General features: G+C 43.2%; 1 protein-coding gene across 8 annotated transcripts in view; it reads right to left on the bottom strand.

Annotated features, from left to right (window-relative positions):
* CHST12 (carbohydrate sulfotransferase 12) overlaps window positions 1-17,782 on the bottom strand; it is a 29,686-nt gene that overhangs the window by 3,229 nt on the left and 8,675 nt on the right. For 4 of the 8 annotated variants that reach the window (XM_053557436.1, XM_053557438.1, XM_053557442.1 and 1 more), the window contains exon 2: window positions 305-396. The exons of 2 other annotated variants lie outside the window; for them this stretch is intronic. The gene's annotated coding sequence lies outside the window, so the exon portion shown is untranslated. Of the gene's footprint in view, window positions 1-304; window positions 717-908; window positions 1,304-17,782 lie in introns of those variants that run through there. 2 more of the 8 variants (XM_053557441.1, XM_053557437.1) reach the window with 2 other exon arrangements.

Here is a 17,782-nt window from a genome sequence, read left to right as displayed (position 1 = left end):
GGCTGTGTAGTAAAGAATCTGATGTGCCCAAAGAGGGGTCTGGCCTTGGCCCTTGGTTTCTGGGAGTCCACCTCTAAGCCCTTGAATGCCCTGCCTTATCAGAGTGTCTTTGTCTTCTTGGGGGCGTTGAGTACCACTTAAGAGTCAACAGTGTTATTTATGATGGGGGCTTTGGGCCATGGAGTATCAGCTCAACTCCCAGAGAGCCTGGGGGCAGAGTCAGCATGTCCACATGGAAGAGGCCACAATAGAGACTCTGAAAACCAAGGCTCAGCAGCAGCATTCTACATACAGTGACACTCACCGCTGCCAGGAAAGCAGAAGTGCATTTGGAGCCCTCCTGGACTCTGCCCTCTGCAACTCTTCTCTTGGCTGATTTTAATCTGTCTCCCTTCCCTGTAATAAACAATAACCATGAATATAGAAGTTTTCAGTGAGTTGTGTGATCCTTCTAGTGAATCCTCAAACTGAAGGGTGGTCTTGGGGATGCCTGCACCTGCTATTAGTGTCACAAGTAAAAAGGGTCTTGGAAACCACTCTCTAACTTCACAGTGACCTAACAACAGAAAAATCACTAGCTCTACTTAATCCAGACATGATGGATAAACCACACCCCACAGTTTCATCAGGGCTGCCCAGGAAGCTGATCTTTCACCCTACTGCTTGCCCCACAAAAGCAGGTGGCACACTCCTGTTCCCCCACTAGGCACCATGTGGTGCTGGTAGAGCTGAGCAGGGAACTGACACCCCCCCAACATCTGTCCATGGCAGCAGAAGGTGCTATGACTGTCCCACCAGGGCGGTGTCAGTGGGACACAGTAGGAGCTAAGCCTTGACCCCATCTGCCATCCACAAGGCAGAAGGAGGTGGTTCAAGGCAGGACAGTCCACACTCTGACTCCTCCTCACCTGGCTGCAGCAGGGTCCAGTGGGGAGCTGAACTGCACTCTGCCCCTGCCTGGCATCCATGGGGTGAAGTGAAGTGTTAGAGGTGGGGCTAGCTGGTGTTCCACTTCCTCCCTCCTCTCCCTCTCCTAATGTTGATGGAGAACATTAGTCATGCAAACACTAATCAAAAGAAAGCAAATGTGACTATATTAATACCAGATGAAGGAAACTTCAGAAGGAAAAAAAGTTACTGGAGACAAACAAAGACCTTACATAAAGAAAAAAATTTCAATCTATCAGAAAAAAACCTAATAATCCTAAATGTGTATGCACCAAACAACAGAGCCTCAAAATATATAAAGAAAAATACTGATAGAGCTAAAGGATAAATAGACAAATCCACAACTATAGTTGGAGACTTTAATAGTTCACTCTTGATAACTGAAGGAACTACTAGACAGAAAATCAGCAAGGATAAAAAACTCAACACCAGCAACCAATAAGATCTAAATAGTATATGCAGAACACTCTATGAAACAATGTTTTACCCCAAACATCCACAAAACACACACCACGGTAACCATAATGAAATCACACACAGTTTTGTAGCCATAAAAGAATATAACTAGAATCAATGACACAAAAGACAACAGGAAAATCTCCAAATGCTTGGAAATTAAATGACATATTTCTCAATAACCTCAAAGGAAATACTAAAAGTACATGGGACTGAATGACAATATAACATGTCAAAAATATGGATGTAGCTAATGCAGTGCTGACAGCAGTAGAAAAACAGGAGAAATTTCAAATTAATAATAACCTAAGATCTTATTTCAAGATACCAGAAAGAGAGGAGCAAGATAAACCAAAAGTAAGCAAAAGGAAGAAAATAACAAAGATCGGAAATCAATGAAGTAGACAAGGGCGGAGCCTGTGGCTCAGTGAGTAGGGCGCCGGCCCCATATACCGAGGATGGTGGGTTCAAACCCAGCCCTGGCCAAACTGCAACAAAAAAATAGCCGGGCGTTGTGGCAGGCGCCTGTAGTTCCAGCTGCTCGGGGGGCTGACGCAAGAGAATCACCTAGACCCAGGAGTTGGAGGTGGCTGTGAGCTGTGATGTCATAGCACTCTACCAAGGGTGATAAAGTGAGACTCTGTCTCTTAAAAAAAAAAAGCAGACAAAAGCAATGAAACCAAAAGCAAACTCTTAGGGGAAAAAAAAATCAATGAAATTAACCTCTAGAAAAGCTGACAAAGGGGCGGCGCCTGTGGCTCAGTCGGTAAGGTGCCGGCCCCATATACCGAGGGTGGCGGGTTCAAACCCAGCCCCGGCTGAACTGCAACCAAAAAATAGCCGGGCGTTGTGGCGGGCGCCTGTAGTCCCAGCTACTCGGGAGGCTGAGGCAAGAGAATCGCTTAAGCTCAGGAGTTGGAGGTTGCTGTGAGCTGTGTGAGGCCACGGCACTCTACCGAGGGCCATAAAGTGAGACTCTGTCTCTACAAAAAAAAAGAAAAGCTGACAAAGATTTTTTTAAAAAGAAGACACAAATAACCTTTAGTAGGAATAAAACAGAGGATAGATTATGTTATAGACCTCATGGCCATTAAAGGATAAGAAACTGTTGTGAACAACTTCATGCCCACAAATTTAGCAACTTTAATAAGTTGACAACCACAAACTACCAAGATGAATGATCCTATACTCATTAAAGAAACTGAATTTGTATTTACTAGGTGTAGAATATAAATGTCTTAACACAATAACTGAGGAAATGCCATGAAGGCTATGTTAACCAGTTTGATGAAAACAGTTCAAATTGTATATAAAACCAGCACATTGTACCCATGATTGCATTAATGTACGCAGCTATGATTCAATAAATAAAAGAAAGAATTACTGAATTACTGAATTTGTAATTTTAAAATCTCCTGAAAAAGAAATCTCCATGGGCGGCGTCTGTGGCTCAAAGGAGAAGGGCGCCGGCCCCATATGCCAGAGGTGGCGGGTTCAAGCCCAGACCCCACCAAAAACTGCAAAAAATAAAAAAATAAAAAAAGAAATCTCCATGGTTTCATTGAAGAATTCCGTTGAACGTTTAAAGAGTAACAACATCGATTTTCTATAATCTCTTATAGAAAAGAGAAGAAAGACCACTTCTAACTCATTACCCAAACCAAACAAAAACAGTACAAAAAAGAAGAGAAAGCTACAGGCCAGTATCACTCAGGAAACTAGATGCCCCAAATCCTCAAAATATTAGTTAACCAAATCCAGCAATGTATAAAAAGAACTACATCATGACTATGTGGGATTTACTCTGCGTGTGCAAGGATGCTTCAGCATTCAAAAATCAACCATGCAATCTGCCATATCAACAGACTAAAGAATCAGCTCATACAGAGAAAGCACTTCACAAAATCCAACATCCACTCATTAAAACTCTCAGCAAACTAAGAAAAGAGAACGTCTTCAACTTGATAAAGAGCACCTCCAACAAACCCACAGCTCACACCACACATAATGGTGAAACACTGACTGCTTCACTGCTAAGACCAGAAGCAAGAGAGGGTACTCCCCATACACTCAACCCTGCTCCCACCATCATCAGTGGACACCCGCTCATCCTGTCACTCTCAACTCAGTGCTCACATGCTCAGTAAAGCCTCTTCTGACCGGGTCAGATCCCCAGTGTATGCATGCTCCGTCTATTACATCTGTAATTGCGTACTGTCTCTCCCTCACACACCTCCAGGAGGGCAGGGTCTGTCCGGCCCTGCTCACCCCGTACCAGGCACATGTCAGTTGAATGAGAGGAGCAGAGACTGCATCACAGCAGCCTTGCTGTGGAGGGACCGGCTCTCTCACGTTCCATGGCAGGTCCTTTTCTGGTATATCCTTGGGCTGTGCTCCTGCCATAGCTTTTTGCTAAGGACACTGATTCCTTTACACATATGAGTTCCTGCCCCTACACATTTGTACCACATTCACTGCCCTCTTCTGTTGCCAGCACCTCCGGGTAGATTCCTCTGCTTGCATAGTCTCTGGGCCCACCCTGGACTGGACAATTCTCAGGTCCCCTGTTGGCCTCTCCTTCAATTTGCTCTGTCTTTAGCTAGGCCCTTCCCCCAAACGCTCTAACCCCAACTACTGGCACATTTGGCCCACACTACCACCATTGAGTCCAGGTTCCTCCAGAATCTGAAAGATGCACAGCCTAGAAAGACAAAAAATAAAGCTGAAAATAAGAGACGGAAATTTAAATTGGGATGAATGTTACATTTTCCACCTAAAAACAACAGATGAACTATACAAGGTGGGAGAAGACCTCAAAGCAGATACAAGAAAAAAGGGATGAGGTTGAGAAAAAAGAGAATGCTGTGCTATTTTGCATTAATATACACAAGCCTGCAGGTGTCTTCCTGTCACACTTGGCCCACATGTGGACCTTTACAGGGACTGGTCACCAGTGCTCCCGGCAGCCTCAAGACCTCAGCTAAGCCCAGAAATAATGGTGGCCACAGTGCATGGGTACCCAGAGCAGAGAAGACCTCAAAGCAGATACAAGAAAAAAGAGATGAGGTTGAGAAAAAAGAGAATGCTGTGCTATTTTGCATTAATATACACAAGCCTGCAGGTGTCTTCCTGTCACACTTGGCCCACGTGTGGACCTTTACAGGGACTGGTCACCAGTGCTCCCGGCAGCCTCAAGACCTCAGCTAAGCCCAGAAATAATGGTGGCCACAGTGCATGGGTACCCAGAGCACTCATCTCTTCCCGTAGTCAGACTCATCTCTCGTTCCTAGAGTTTTAAGCAGGACCATCTTATAGCCCATTCTTAAGGTTTGAGGGGAAAAGATAACCAAATTTCCATGTTCAGTGGTATGAACAAATAGCCTAGGATTTCTGGAAAAGCCCAATAATCTGGCCCCTCTTGCTGACGCTCAGCCCCCCTGCACTACAGTTATGTGCACACCTGTCCACCTACCTACTGAAACTGGGTAGGGTCCTCCCTGGGCAGGGTCCTGGGCTCTCTTCCAGCTCCTCCACGGGCACCTATGGGAACTGAAGCTATCCAGGAGGAGGAGAATTTCTGAAGGGCTATCACAGAGAAGAGGGAGCAAGCTACTTTGTGCAGCCACACAAGATAATACTAAGAGACTGAAGTTAGGCAGGTGGAAGAATAAATACACTAATGAGTGTAGGTGGCCAAACCCAAAATGAGACCTCTGTCACTGACGGCATCTGAGCACAGATGGACAGATCACCCTTGGGGTGCTCTGGGGCAGAGCCTCTCATCTGAGCACCCTCTTGGACTTCTCTCCATGTGAACATGTATTTCTCACATGCATTCAACTGTACCCGCCATTTAACAGATTCTCATCAAATGAACCTACAAGTTCGTGAGGGGGACATTTGGATGCCCTCTCTATGCAGCCCTGCAACTTCTGCACACTCTTAATTCATTTAATGGGAAAAGCAATACAGTGAAAAGAGGGGGGCAGGCTTCTACATGAAAGGTTATGACACTCCTCAGAGAAAAGAACATCTTCTGCCCATTGCCACCTTCACTGGGTGTTTCCTGAGTGCCTGGAGTGTTCAGCATGCCCGCCCAAAGCACAGGGCAGCCTGAGGCCTGGCAGACCCCCACCTTAGAGGAGGCAACATCACACACAGTTAACGTGAGCACTAAACATGATAAAGGTAATGCCCTCAAATCATGCAAAGTCCTGAGGGTCAGAGGTGAGACCTGGAGTTTCCCATGTGCGTGGCCGTGAGTAAAATGAGAACGTGCAACACCATAGCAAGTTTAAAACCCTTTTAATGGTTATAAGCATACAATTTTGCAGCCTATTTTTAAAATCAGATCATAAATATCCATGTTAAATCCTCAAGACCATCGTGTTACAATGATGTGTAACATTCAACAGTTTCTTGAGATGAAGGTAAAATCATAACAAAAAACAAACAAACAAAAAAGGTTTGCCAAAGTCTGAGAAAAAGGGAAAAGTAACTTAAAATGTTGAATGACTTGAAAGGTAAATTACAATTTTAAGATCAAGACTAACAAGCAGAGTGCAGATTAAACAGATTCAGTGTCACACCATGGACACAGGCGTACACCACAAACCAGGGACCCTGCCATCTTCCATATGTACTGTGTGCCAAGAACCAGGTAAGGGAATTACTGAGCTGACAACCTCAGTCTTTTTACTTATTTTTCAGCCAGGGAGCATTATATATACACTAACAAATGCCAGTGAGCACATCATTTTATAAAACCTATGACTTCTTATTGGTAATTCAATAAGACTTCAGTTTAATTACAAAGAACATATTTTAGAATAATAACAATTATATATTAATAATATCTTTTCAGCTTGGTGCCTGTAGCTCAGTGGCTAGAGCACCAGCCACATACACTGGGGCTGGCGGGTTTGAATCCAGCCCGGGCCCCCAAACAACAATGACGGCTGCAACTAAAAAATAGCCGGGCCTTGTGGCGTGCTCCTGTAGTCCCAACTACTTGGGAAGCTGAGGCAAGAGAATCGCTTAAGCCCAAGAGTTTGAGGTTGTTGTGAGCTATGACGCCACAGCACTCTACCCAGGGTGACAGCTTGAGACTCTGTCTCAAAAAAGAAAAAAAAAAAGTAATAATACCTGTTCAATAGCAGCTGTCATTTAAAGAGCTCCCACCACGTGCCACGCACCAAGATGAGCACTTTATGTCTGTACATCACTTTGTGTGTTCTATCTACGTGGCAATCTTAGGAGGGCAACATTATGTCCTTTTACAGCTAAGGAAACTGAGGCACACAGATGCAAAATTGGCATCTAACTCCACAAGTTCAAGCCTGACACACTCCCTCAACTTTCTTACCACAGTACCAACTACAGTACCTACAGTAAGCTGCGTGTGTCTGTGTTGGCAGCAGTGACATGTCTGACATGCGCTATACCCATGAAGCCACCCCCCGAAGAGGGGGCACGTCTTTGTCACCCGCAAACATCCACTCATGCCTCTTTCAATCTGTCTTTCTCCCTTCCTTTTTATTCTTCAAGCAATAGCTGATCTGTTCTCTATCACGATAAATTAGTTTACATTTTCTAGAATTTTATATAAATGGAATCATACACTATCTACTGTTTTTTTCTATCTTCTTTAATTCTACATAATTACTTGGAGGTTCATTAATAGCTAGTGCTGAGTGGTATCTACTACAAAAAGTATTTCTGTGGTAACGACAGTAGTGCATTACACACTTTCACAAATGCACATACATTTTCCCAGCTCTCCCCAGGGACTGAAGTCACCCGAGAAGTTTCTGCTGACTCAAAGTTGACTCTACTCAAAGACCATGTTTCCTCAGGAGTTCAGGGGCTACCTTGTGTGTTTGTTCCAAGTAGGCAAGAAAATAGCACTGCTGAGCATCCTGCATCCCTGACCCAACTGACACAAGGCACTGTCCCTGCAGCAGAAGTCCTCACACAGCCATGGATCTAGATGGAACAAGCCCCCTTCAGAATTTCAGCCAGGCTGAACTTCAGCCACCCACTCCCTGCAGCAGGCGTCAGCCCTCCTGCATATGGCAGCGGCAGGAGTGGCTCATTTGACATTTGTTTGTTAACTGTCCTGAGGATGGGTCTCCAGTGCAAGAAAAAAGTCTTCTTTAAACAAAAGACATTCTAATTTTTTCCTCATTTGATGTATGAGCACTAAACTGCTACAATACATTTAGCAGGAAAGGTTTGCTCTTAGTCTATAACTGACTTTACACAGGATTGGGTCCTGCCAAGCACTCCACACAGAATTAGAAGCATGTCTGGTCCCACATTGCCCTTCCATGAGGGACAGCCAGCCAGGTCACTGCACCCTGGGGCTCTCCCTCTGCGGTGCTGTGGATCTGCTGGGCATTTGCCTTCTTTTTGCAGATGAGACTACTCAGTAAGAACAGTGCAGCCTCTACATGGAAAACCAGGTTATAATCTGATTATTTAGTGAGCATGGACTCTAAGCAAGAGGAAGAAGACACCATTACCAATGCCTACCTTCCCCCACGGTCAGTACAGCCTGTGGGTCTGGTGGGGCACTGGGTCAGTGTCACCAACCACCTACAGCTTTATGCCAGCCTGACTCTGGGAAAGTGACTTTCGCTCCCTGCTCATGGGTTTTGCTGGTTACTTAAACATGAATCACTTTATTTTAAAGTTCTCCCTGAGACTTTGTTTCCACCTATTAGCCTCAATACACAATAATCCTATTAGGATGTCCCCCAAAACTGCTATCAGCACCTACATGGGTTTACCTAAAATTTACTTGAGTGGCATGACCTTAATCCTTCTGAGGACTGGGGATTTTTCATGTTTGTTTGTTTGTTTATTTATTTATTTATTTATTTATTTATTTTGAGACAGAGTCTCACTTTGTTGCCCTCGGTAGAGTGCTGTGGCATCACAGCTCACAGCAACCTCCAGCTCCTGGGCCCAGGCGATTCTCCTGACTCAGCCTCCCAAGTAGCTGGGACTAGGACTGGGGATTTTTTTTTTTTTTTTGTAGAGACAGAGTTTCACTTTATGGCCCTTGGTAGAGTGCCGTGGCATCATATAGCTCACAGCAACCTCCAATTCCTGGGCTTAAGCGATTCTCTTGCCTCAGCCTCCTGAGTAGCTGGGACTACAGGCGCCTGCTACAATGCCCGGCTATTTTTTGGTTGCAGTTCAGCCGGGGCAGGGTTTGAACCCGCCACCCTCGGTATATGGGGCCGGTGCCTTACGGACTGAGCCACAGGCGCCGCCCAGGACTGGGGATTTTTAATCAAAGGTTTCTTCTTCTACTTTCTTGGTAAGTAATTCCCAGCCATGCACCTGTCACGCAGGAGGACTGGCCACCTCCCCCTACAGCTGGGGCTGCACCTGAGGAAAAGCATGAGGCATGAAGGCTATCGCGGACTACCCAGAGTGGCATCACTGACCCCATGTACCCCATTCATGTTCAGTCATTCACTCCATAAATGAGCATGGGGCATGCAAGCCCAGTGGGCAGGCATTGTCCTCAGTGCTAGGGTGCTGTGGGGAACTGGACAGCTCCACCCTCAAAGGCTTATGTTCTGGAGGGGAGCAAACACATGTTCAGATAAACAGACAAGATGACATCGGGTCTTGATATGTGTCACAAGGAAAATAAACTGGCTAATGAGACAGTGAGTGACCAGGCCTTCTTGGGTCTGACAAGTCAGACAATATCATGTTGAGATGTAAACAACAGGAAAAAAGGCTGTAATACCCTGGGGGACAGAGGGCTCTAGCAGAAGTACAAAGGAGGCCAAAGTGGGCAGTAATAAGAAAGAGGACAGGAGGTGAGACAGAGGGCCCAATCTTAGAGGGGCCAATCCTGGAGAGCCCTGGGAGGTGGGGGTAGGGAGAGAGGACTCAGCCACACCAAACTGCCGCAGACCAGGAGCCCACATCCAGGTGACCAGGATGGGAGACTGTTCTTCCTGACCCATGGAGCACTAGGTGGCAGCTGGAGGAAAAGCCTCTGGGTCCAAATTCCCAGGAATGGGGCTGCATAGTTCATCATGGGAAGATTAAGAGATTTTTGAAGGGAGTTTACTATTCCCAGTATCCATTTTATACACTAAATGATACAAATGACTACAAAGTGAAGACTTTCAAGTAGATTTCCCTAAGGCTTCATGTAGCAGTGGTAATCAAGATTTACTTACAGAAGGTGGCATCAGCTATCATTATTAAATACTGACCAAACAAGATGTTACTGCTGTTCATAATGGTTACATGAAACTAGCCCTTAACTGAAGTCTCACCACCCTGTAAAGGTTAGGGAGCCCCAGGTACTGAGGCATGGATGAACCCTGGAGAGAGCACTCTACATTGGACTTTCTGCTAATTCTGAGGACAAACTGGAGCATACTATTGCACCCAAAACTATGTGAGGACATCCCAGTAACAGAAGTGTGTGTGTTTAAGATTGTATGTGATTGCACATTTCTTTGTGAAAATGCAGAGTTGGCATTCTGGAAGAATATCTACCAAGATGGCATCAGTAAGTATCCTTGGAGAGTGGGCAAGCAGGCAATTCTGACTTACATCTTTGTGATTTTTATTTAACTTGTGTTTTTGTTTACATTAAGCATTTATTGTTATTTGCCATCGGAAATTTTTTTTTTCACTTTTCAAAGATATACAACAATAAAAAATTAAGACATCAGGCTTGGCACTCATAGCACAGTGGTTGCGGCGGCCCAGGCCAGCTAAACAACAATGACAACTGCAACAAAAAACAGCCGGGTGTTGTGGCAGGTGCCTGTAGTCCCAGCTACTTGGGAGGCTGAGGCAAGAGAAAAGCTCAAGCCCAAGAGTTTGAGGTTGCTGTGAGTTGTGATGCCATGGCACTCAACCGAGACTCTGTCTCAAAAAAAAAAAAAAAAATTAAGACATCATAACAAGAGAAAAAATATACAAATTGAACTTCATTAAAATTTAAACCTTTTGTGTAACAAATATACTACCAAAAAAGTAAAAAGGCACAGAATAGAAAAAAATATTTGTAAATCACATGTCTGATAAGGGACATCCAGAGAATATACGCAACTCTCAAAACCCAATAACAGATCAACCAACCAGCCAACCAACCAACCTGATTCAGAAATGGGCAAGGAGCTTGCAATTTCTTCAAAGATGATATACACATGGCCAATAAACACATGAAAAAGCGCTCAACATCATGAGTCATTAGGGAGATGCAACAAACCACAGTGAGACACCATCTCCCACCCACAAGGATGGCAACTATCAAAAAACCAGAAAATAACAAGTACTGGGGAGGAAGTGGAGAAAAAGGTAACACTTGTGCACTGTTGGCAAGAATGGTATAGGTTTCCTGCCATACTGCAGGAAATAGTATGGCAGTTCCTCAAAAAATTAACACAGAATTACCACATGTAATTATTATATGATCTAGCAATTCCACTTCTGTGTACGACGTCTAACAACTAAGTTTGCAAAGTCATTTTAGAAAAAGTGCTATGTACCTCATTGCTGGAAATCACTATGGTCGCCTTTGAAGTTCTCCCTATGGGAAGCTAAGCACCAATGCCAGCACCTACTTTAAAGCAATTTTGGAACTCTTTTTCTGGAATGACCATCAGAGCTATCATCATATGGCACACAAAAGCACACAACAATAATGAAGACCACTCAGCAAGACACCACCACATATTGACACAAACACAGCTGTGAGACACCAACATACTGAGATTATAAAACCCTACCGCGTTGTTTGTACAGTGCTGCCAACTTAAGCACAAGTTCATGCTGGCAAGTTCACGAACTTAATTGTCAGATCTTCATGTGACAACAGCTCTGATGGTCATTCCAGAAAAAGAGTTCCAAAGTTGCTTTCAAGTATGGACTAGGTGCTGGTGTCAACGGATATCTTCCCAAGGGAAGTACTTCGAAAAGGACTATAGTGATATTCAGCAATGAGGTATGCAGCACTTTTTCTAGGATGAGTTTACGAACTTAATTGTGAGTCTTCCTATAAACCCAAAAGAACTGAAAGCAGAGTCTGGAAGAGATATTTGTAGCCTCATGTTCACTGCAGCAATTCACAATAGTTAAAAGGTGGTGGATGCAACTCAAGGGTCCATGAAAAGACTAGAGAAGTAAATTGTGGCCCATCCCTACAATGGAATACTATTCAGTCTTAAAAAGGAAGGAAATTCTGACACAGTGCAACAAATTGAACCCTGAAGACATTATGCTAAGTGAAATAAGTCAGACACAAATAGACAAATATTTCAAGATTCCACTTATATGAGGTTCCTAGAGTAATCTCATAAAGTCCAATTCAGAAAGTAGAACTGTGGGTGCCAAGAAGGGGAGTTAATGTTCAATGTGTATAGAGCTTTAGTTTTGGAAGATGAAAAGGGTTCTGGTGATGGATGGCTGCACAACAATGTGAATGTGCTTAATATCACTGAACTGTATACTTAAAAGTGGTCAGATGGTAAATTTGTTATATGTATTTTACCATGATAAAAAAAATTAAAAAGAAAAAGAATGAACTAGACCTCTAGCAGTGGACTGGGAGGTATTGTTGAATGAATAAAGCAAAATAAATGACAGTGTGAAAAAAATTAAGGCATTAAATATGCTACAGAAGCGTAACAGAGGCTAAACTTAGAGCCTGTCACCCTGCATAGAGTGTTGTGGTGTCATCACTCCAGGCTTCCAGTGATTCTCTTGCCTCAGCCTCCAGAGGAGTACCTGGGACTACAGCTAGTTTTTCTATTTTTAGTAGAGACAAGGTCTCCCTCTTGCTCAAGCTGGTCTTGAACTCCTGAGCTCAGGCGATCCATCCATCTTGGCCTCGCAGAGTGCTAGGATTAAAGGCATGAGCCACCATGTCTGGCCTCTTAGAGTCTGTAATGAAGCTACAGCTCACCGTCACACTCACAACTCTGCAAAAGACTGGCAAGCTGACTTTACTGGCAATGTTTATTAAGAAAACACTAAAATTTTTATAAATGCATAATTCAGGGGAGGTACATGAAAACAGGACAGGAAAACAAGTCCTATCTTGTTTCCCTACTGTGAAAACCAGTCCTAAAGATCTCCTTCAGAGTGGCCCCAATCCTGTGTGCCTGGTCATTCACCTTTGCCCTGGCCTTGTCCCACTCCGGGGTGTTCATAACCAGCTGCTTCAGGTACAGCCCCTTCCCTGCCTTTCTAGACAAGGTGGTAAATCCCTAAATTCTTACAACTGAGGCAGCATTTACAGATGAGTCTGAGAGGCCAGGGCTCATTTTTGGCATAAAGGGCAGGCCTCTGTGTTGTCAATTCTAATATCAAGCAAGCTACACACACAGCAATTGTAGAAATAAGCCAGGCTGAGAACAAGAGGCAGCTCTATGAGTATGACCCTTGAAGGAGAGGTTAAAACATGCATGAGTAGGAACTGCAGGAGTGAGAGAAAAGACTACCGGAGAGCATCTCCAACAGCAGGTTATGTTCCAAAAGGCCATTTGGACACACAGGAACTGCTGGCCCAGGGACCAAGATAGCTTCAGCCTGAACCCTATGCAAGCTTCCCTGCTTCCTGGGGATGAGAACAGTGGGCTGAGAACTAAGTCATGAGCCCACCTGCTTCAAACACACATCAGGGACAGCAATGACCTCATAAAATCATTTTCACTCAAAAAAATAAGGACATTATTTTCAAATGTAAATCTCTACCATTTCAAAAAAGCAGTCAACAAAAAGGCCCTGGTGTTCTAAAGAATAAACTAGGCTAGGTTTACACCCAACACTGTGATTAGGCAGACAGAGTTGTTTCTTGCTCTGGGTGGGGCTGTTAAATATTTCTTTTCTCACACACAACATGCAGTGCATAATGCCAAGGGCAGACATGCAGCCCATGCTGGGCCATGAGCTTTCACACTAATAACAGGTGAAGAGGAAAGGAAAGGGCAGTGACAGACAATGGCTATATGTCCACAGCTCACTCCCATCCTGTTGCGTGTCACCCTGGCATACTCATAGTTATCCTCTCAAGAGGAAAGGGCCACATGGCTAGATCCTCCATGTTAACACCCGCACAAGGCATTTTCCACATTTTTACAGCAGAACTGACATCCGTCATATAAAATGATGCAGTAAATCTGGTTAATTTTATGTGTCAACTTGACTAGGCCACAGGGTGCCCAGATATTTGGGTAAACATTATCCTGAATGTGCCTGTGAGGGTGTTTCTGGATGAGACATCAAACTGATAGACTACAAAGTGGATGCCCTCCCCAGCACACCTGGGCCTCATACCCTCCATCAAAGACCTGAGCAGAACAGAAACTAGAGGATGAGAATCAGCTCTCTGTCTGTCTGTCTTCGAGCTAAACATCAGACATCAGTCCTCTCCTGCCTTTGGACTCTGACTCAGACTGGAATCTCCATTTTCTGGCTATGAATTTCTCAGTACTATAAATGTGTGAGCCACTTCCTTACAATCAAGTTTTTCATGTGTACATATATACACATAAACACACATGCAGATGCACAACCCACAGGTTCTCTTCCTTGGACAGCCCTCATACAAATGTTTCTTTTGTCATTTGGACTGGCAATACTGGGTGTGTACGTGCATGTGTGGTTACTACATATTATAGACAGAAGTGACCGAGCCAGTGAGAATTGGACAGTTAAGTGTTAACAAAAGAAAACCAATGTACTTGGCACCTTGGAAAGGAACGCCAAAGGCAGAGAATTTCAGCCACCATCCAGCCCAGGTATTTCAGAGGGAGGCCTGAGAGTCATTTTTCCCATACAGATACCCAGTTGTTCTAGCACCATTTGTGGAAAAGACTGTTCCTTCCTGATGGAGTCACATTGGCACCTCTGTTTTTTCTTTTTCTTTTTTTTTTTTTAAATCAGGTTTCTTTTTCTTTTCTTTTTTAAATCAGGTTTACTATATGTATGATTTACATACAGTAAAACTCACTCTTTTCAAGTGTAGTTTGATGAGTTTTGGCAAATGTATACTACAGTTAAGATAAATAACATTTCCATCCTTCTCCAGAGCTTCCTCCCGCCTCTCCTAACACCCTGCTTTAGGCAACCACCAGTCTATTTTCAGTCCTACAGTTCTGCCCTTTCTCAAATGTCCCATAACAAGAATTACACAGTACGCAGGCTTTTGTGCATGGCTTTTTTCACTTAGCATAATGTTTTTGAGACTTGTTCAGGTTGTTGCTTATATCAGTAATAAGATCCTTTTCTTTTTATTTAATTTATTTATTTTTTAGAGACAGTCTCACTTTCTTGCCCTCGGTAGAGTGCCATGGCGTCACAGTTCACAGCAACCTCCAGTTCCTGGGCTGAGGTGATTCTCTTGCCTCAGCTTCCCAAATAGCTGGGACTAAAGGTGTCCATCACATTGCCCAGCTATTTTTTTTTTGTTGTTGCAGCTTGGCTGGGGCCGGGTTTGAACCCGCCATCCTCAGTATATGGGGCCAGTGCCCAACTCACTGAGCCATAGACACCGCCCAAGTTCCTTTTTTAAATGCTGAGTATTTCACTCTATGATACACCACTATTTGTTTATCCATTTCCCAACTGATGGACTTTGGGATATTTCCTTTTTTCCTCTATTATGAAGAAAGATGCTATGAATTTTTTGGCCTATAGGCCAGACTTTTTTTTTAATCCTAAGACTTTCAAAAAGTCAAAAACGATGGTATGAAAAAATATAAAATGGATTTTTCTGCTCCTGAAAGTTTCTACAAGATCCTACAAAAGTATATGTTCTATACCAATGCTTGGGATCTATTTAAAGACCAATGAAACGGACCCCTAAAACATGTTGTACAAATCTCACATTATCGCATGAAGGGGCTCTACATTGTTCAATTATAAACATGTAGGGGCTCTACATTGAAAGTTACAAAATACTGCCGAGAAACTGAAGTTCTAAGACAATAAAAGAGTGATATCAAGTTCAAGTTCATGGGTGAATAGCTTCAATATCAAGATGTTCCTGCTCCCCAGATTGATCTCTAAAATTATCACAATCTCAATCAAAATCCCAGGATGTTTTTTGTTGAAATTGGCAAACTAATTTTTAAATGTATTAGGAACCGCAAAGAACCTATAATGGCCAAAACAAGCTTGAAAAAGAACAGTGGCGGGGCGCAGTGGCTCACAGCTGTAAACCTAGCACTCTGGGAGGCCCAGGTGGGCGGAAGGCCTAACTCACCAGTTTGAGACCAGCCTGAGCTAGAGCGAGACCCCATCTCTAAAAATGTAGGTTGTAGGGCGGCGCCTGTGGCTCAAGGAGTAGGGTGCCGGTCCCATATGCCAGAGGTGGCGGGTTCAAACCCAGCCCCAGCCAAAAAAAAAAAAAAAAAACACACACACACACAAAAGTAGGTTGTGGTGGGTGCCAGTAATCCCAGCTACTCAGGAGGCTGAGGCAAAAGAATCACTTGAGCCCAGGAGTCCGAAGTTGCTGTGAGCTATGACCCACAGCACTCTATTGGGGGTGACAAAGTGAGACTCTGCCTCAAAAAAAAAAAAAAAAATGAAAGAAAGAAAAGAAAAAGAAGAACAGATTTGGAGAAGTTTGAGTAGCTCATTTCAGGACTAACTAGAAAAGTAAAAAAAAAAAAAAAAATGGAGGGGGAAAGTAATCAAGACAGACGGACTACATAGATTTATGGAAAATAAAAGAGTCCAAAGGGAGATCTAGATATATGGGGCTAATTTATTTTTCTTACTTTTTTTCTTTTTCTTTGTTTTTTTTTAAGATATAGTCTCGGCAGTGAGTGTGGCTCAAAGGAGTACGGCACTGGCCCCATATACCAGAGGTGGTGGGTTCAAACCCAGCCCCAGCCAAAAACAGGAAAAAAAAAGATATAGTCTCATTCTGTTGCCCTCCGTAGCATGCCATGGCATCATTGTAGCTCACAGCAACCTCAAACTCCTGGGCTCAAGGGTTCCTCTTACCTCAGCCTCCAGAGTGGTTAGGAGTACAGGTGTGCACGACTATGTCTGGCTAGTTGCTCATTTATTTTCAACAGAGGTGCCAGAGTAATTCAATAAGGAAAGAACGGTTTTTTCAATCAATGATGCTGGAACAACCAGACATTTGCCAAAACTATAAAACTTTCAGAGGAAAACAGGACAAATCTCTATGATTTGGGGGAAGGCAAACATTTGTTAGGATACCAAAATCACAAACCATAAGACAAAAAATTGGCAAAGTGGACTTTATCAAAATTTAAAAATTTGGCTCTTCAAATTACCATTAACAAAATTAAAAGGGATGGTGGCTGTGGCTCAAAGGAACAGGGCGCCAGCCCCATATGCTGGAGGTAGCAGGTTCAAACCCAGCCCTGGCCATAAAAACTGCAAAAAAAAAAAAAGAAAAGAAAAGAAAATTAAAAGGTAGACAATACACTGAGAGAAAATATTCTCATTACATATATCTAACAAAGGATTTACATTCAGAATATCTAAAGAACTCTCCCAATTAAAAATAAGAAAACAAGCCAATTAAAAAATGAATTTAAAAAATTAGAACAAACACTTCAGAAAAGATGTACGAATAGTCAAAAAACACAAAGGAACATGCTTATCATCATGGAACATTAAGGAAATGTAAATTAAAACGAGATACCCACCCCATACCTAGACCATGGCTAAAATGCAAAAGACTGACAAGAGTAAGTACAGGCGAGGCTACAGGAGAGCTGGAACCCGTCAAAGTGGAAAATAGTATCACCACTATGGAAAATATCCTGGTATTTTCTAAGAAAGTTAAACATATTTACAATATGGCCTGCAATTCCACTTCTAGCTAACTTTCCAAGAGAAAAGAAAATATGTCCACACAAAGATTTAAACAAGAATATTCTTTGCAGCTTTATTCAAAATAGCTAAATACTGAAAACAACCCCAACATCTATCATCAACAAGTGAGTACATAAAAAAACTGGTATCCTCATTCAGTAGAAAAATACTCAGCAATAAGAAAGAATGAACTCCCACTTAATGGGCACAATGTAAGGGTATATGGCACACCTGTTGGGTGCAGGCATAACTACAAGAGGGACTCTAGCTAACAAACGCAAACATTGTAACTGAGTTGTGGGTAACCTCACAATAATCTGAAATTAAAAAAAAAAAGAATGAACTACTGATCCATGCCACAACATGTATGAACCTCTCAGGTCACATACTGACTGAAAGAAGCCAGATACAAAAGAGTGCCTACTATACCATTCCATTTATAGGACGTCTAAAAGAGGCAAAAATAATGACAGAAATCATAGACTGCAAATTAGCATATGGAAACTCTGGGTGATAGAACTGTTCTATT

This window comes from Nycticebus coucang, chromosome 12 (assembly GCF_027406575.1).
Source record: "Nycticebus coucang isolate mNycCou1 chromosome 12, mNycCou1.pri, whole genome shotgun sequence".
In the NCBI taxonomy this organism is placed as follows: domain Eukaryota; kingdom Metazoa; phylum Chordata; class Mammalia; order Primates; family Lorisidae; genus Nycticebus; species Nycticebus coucang.
This window is presented reverse-complemented; position numbering and strand designations above follow the sequence as displayed.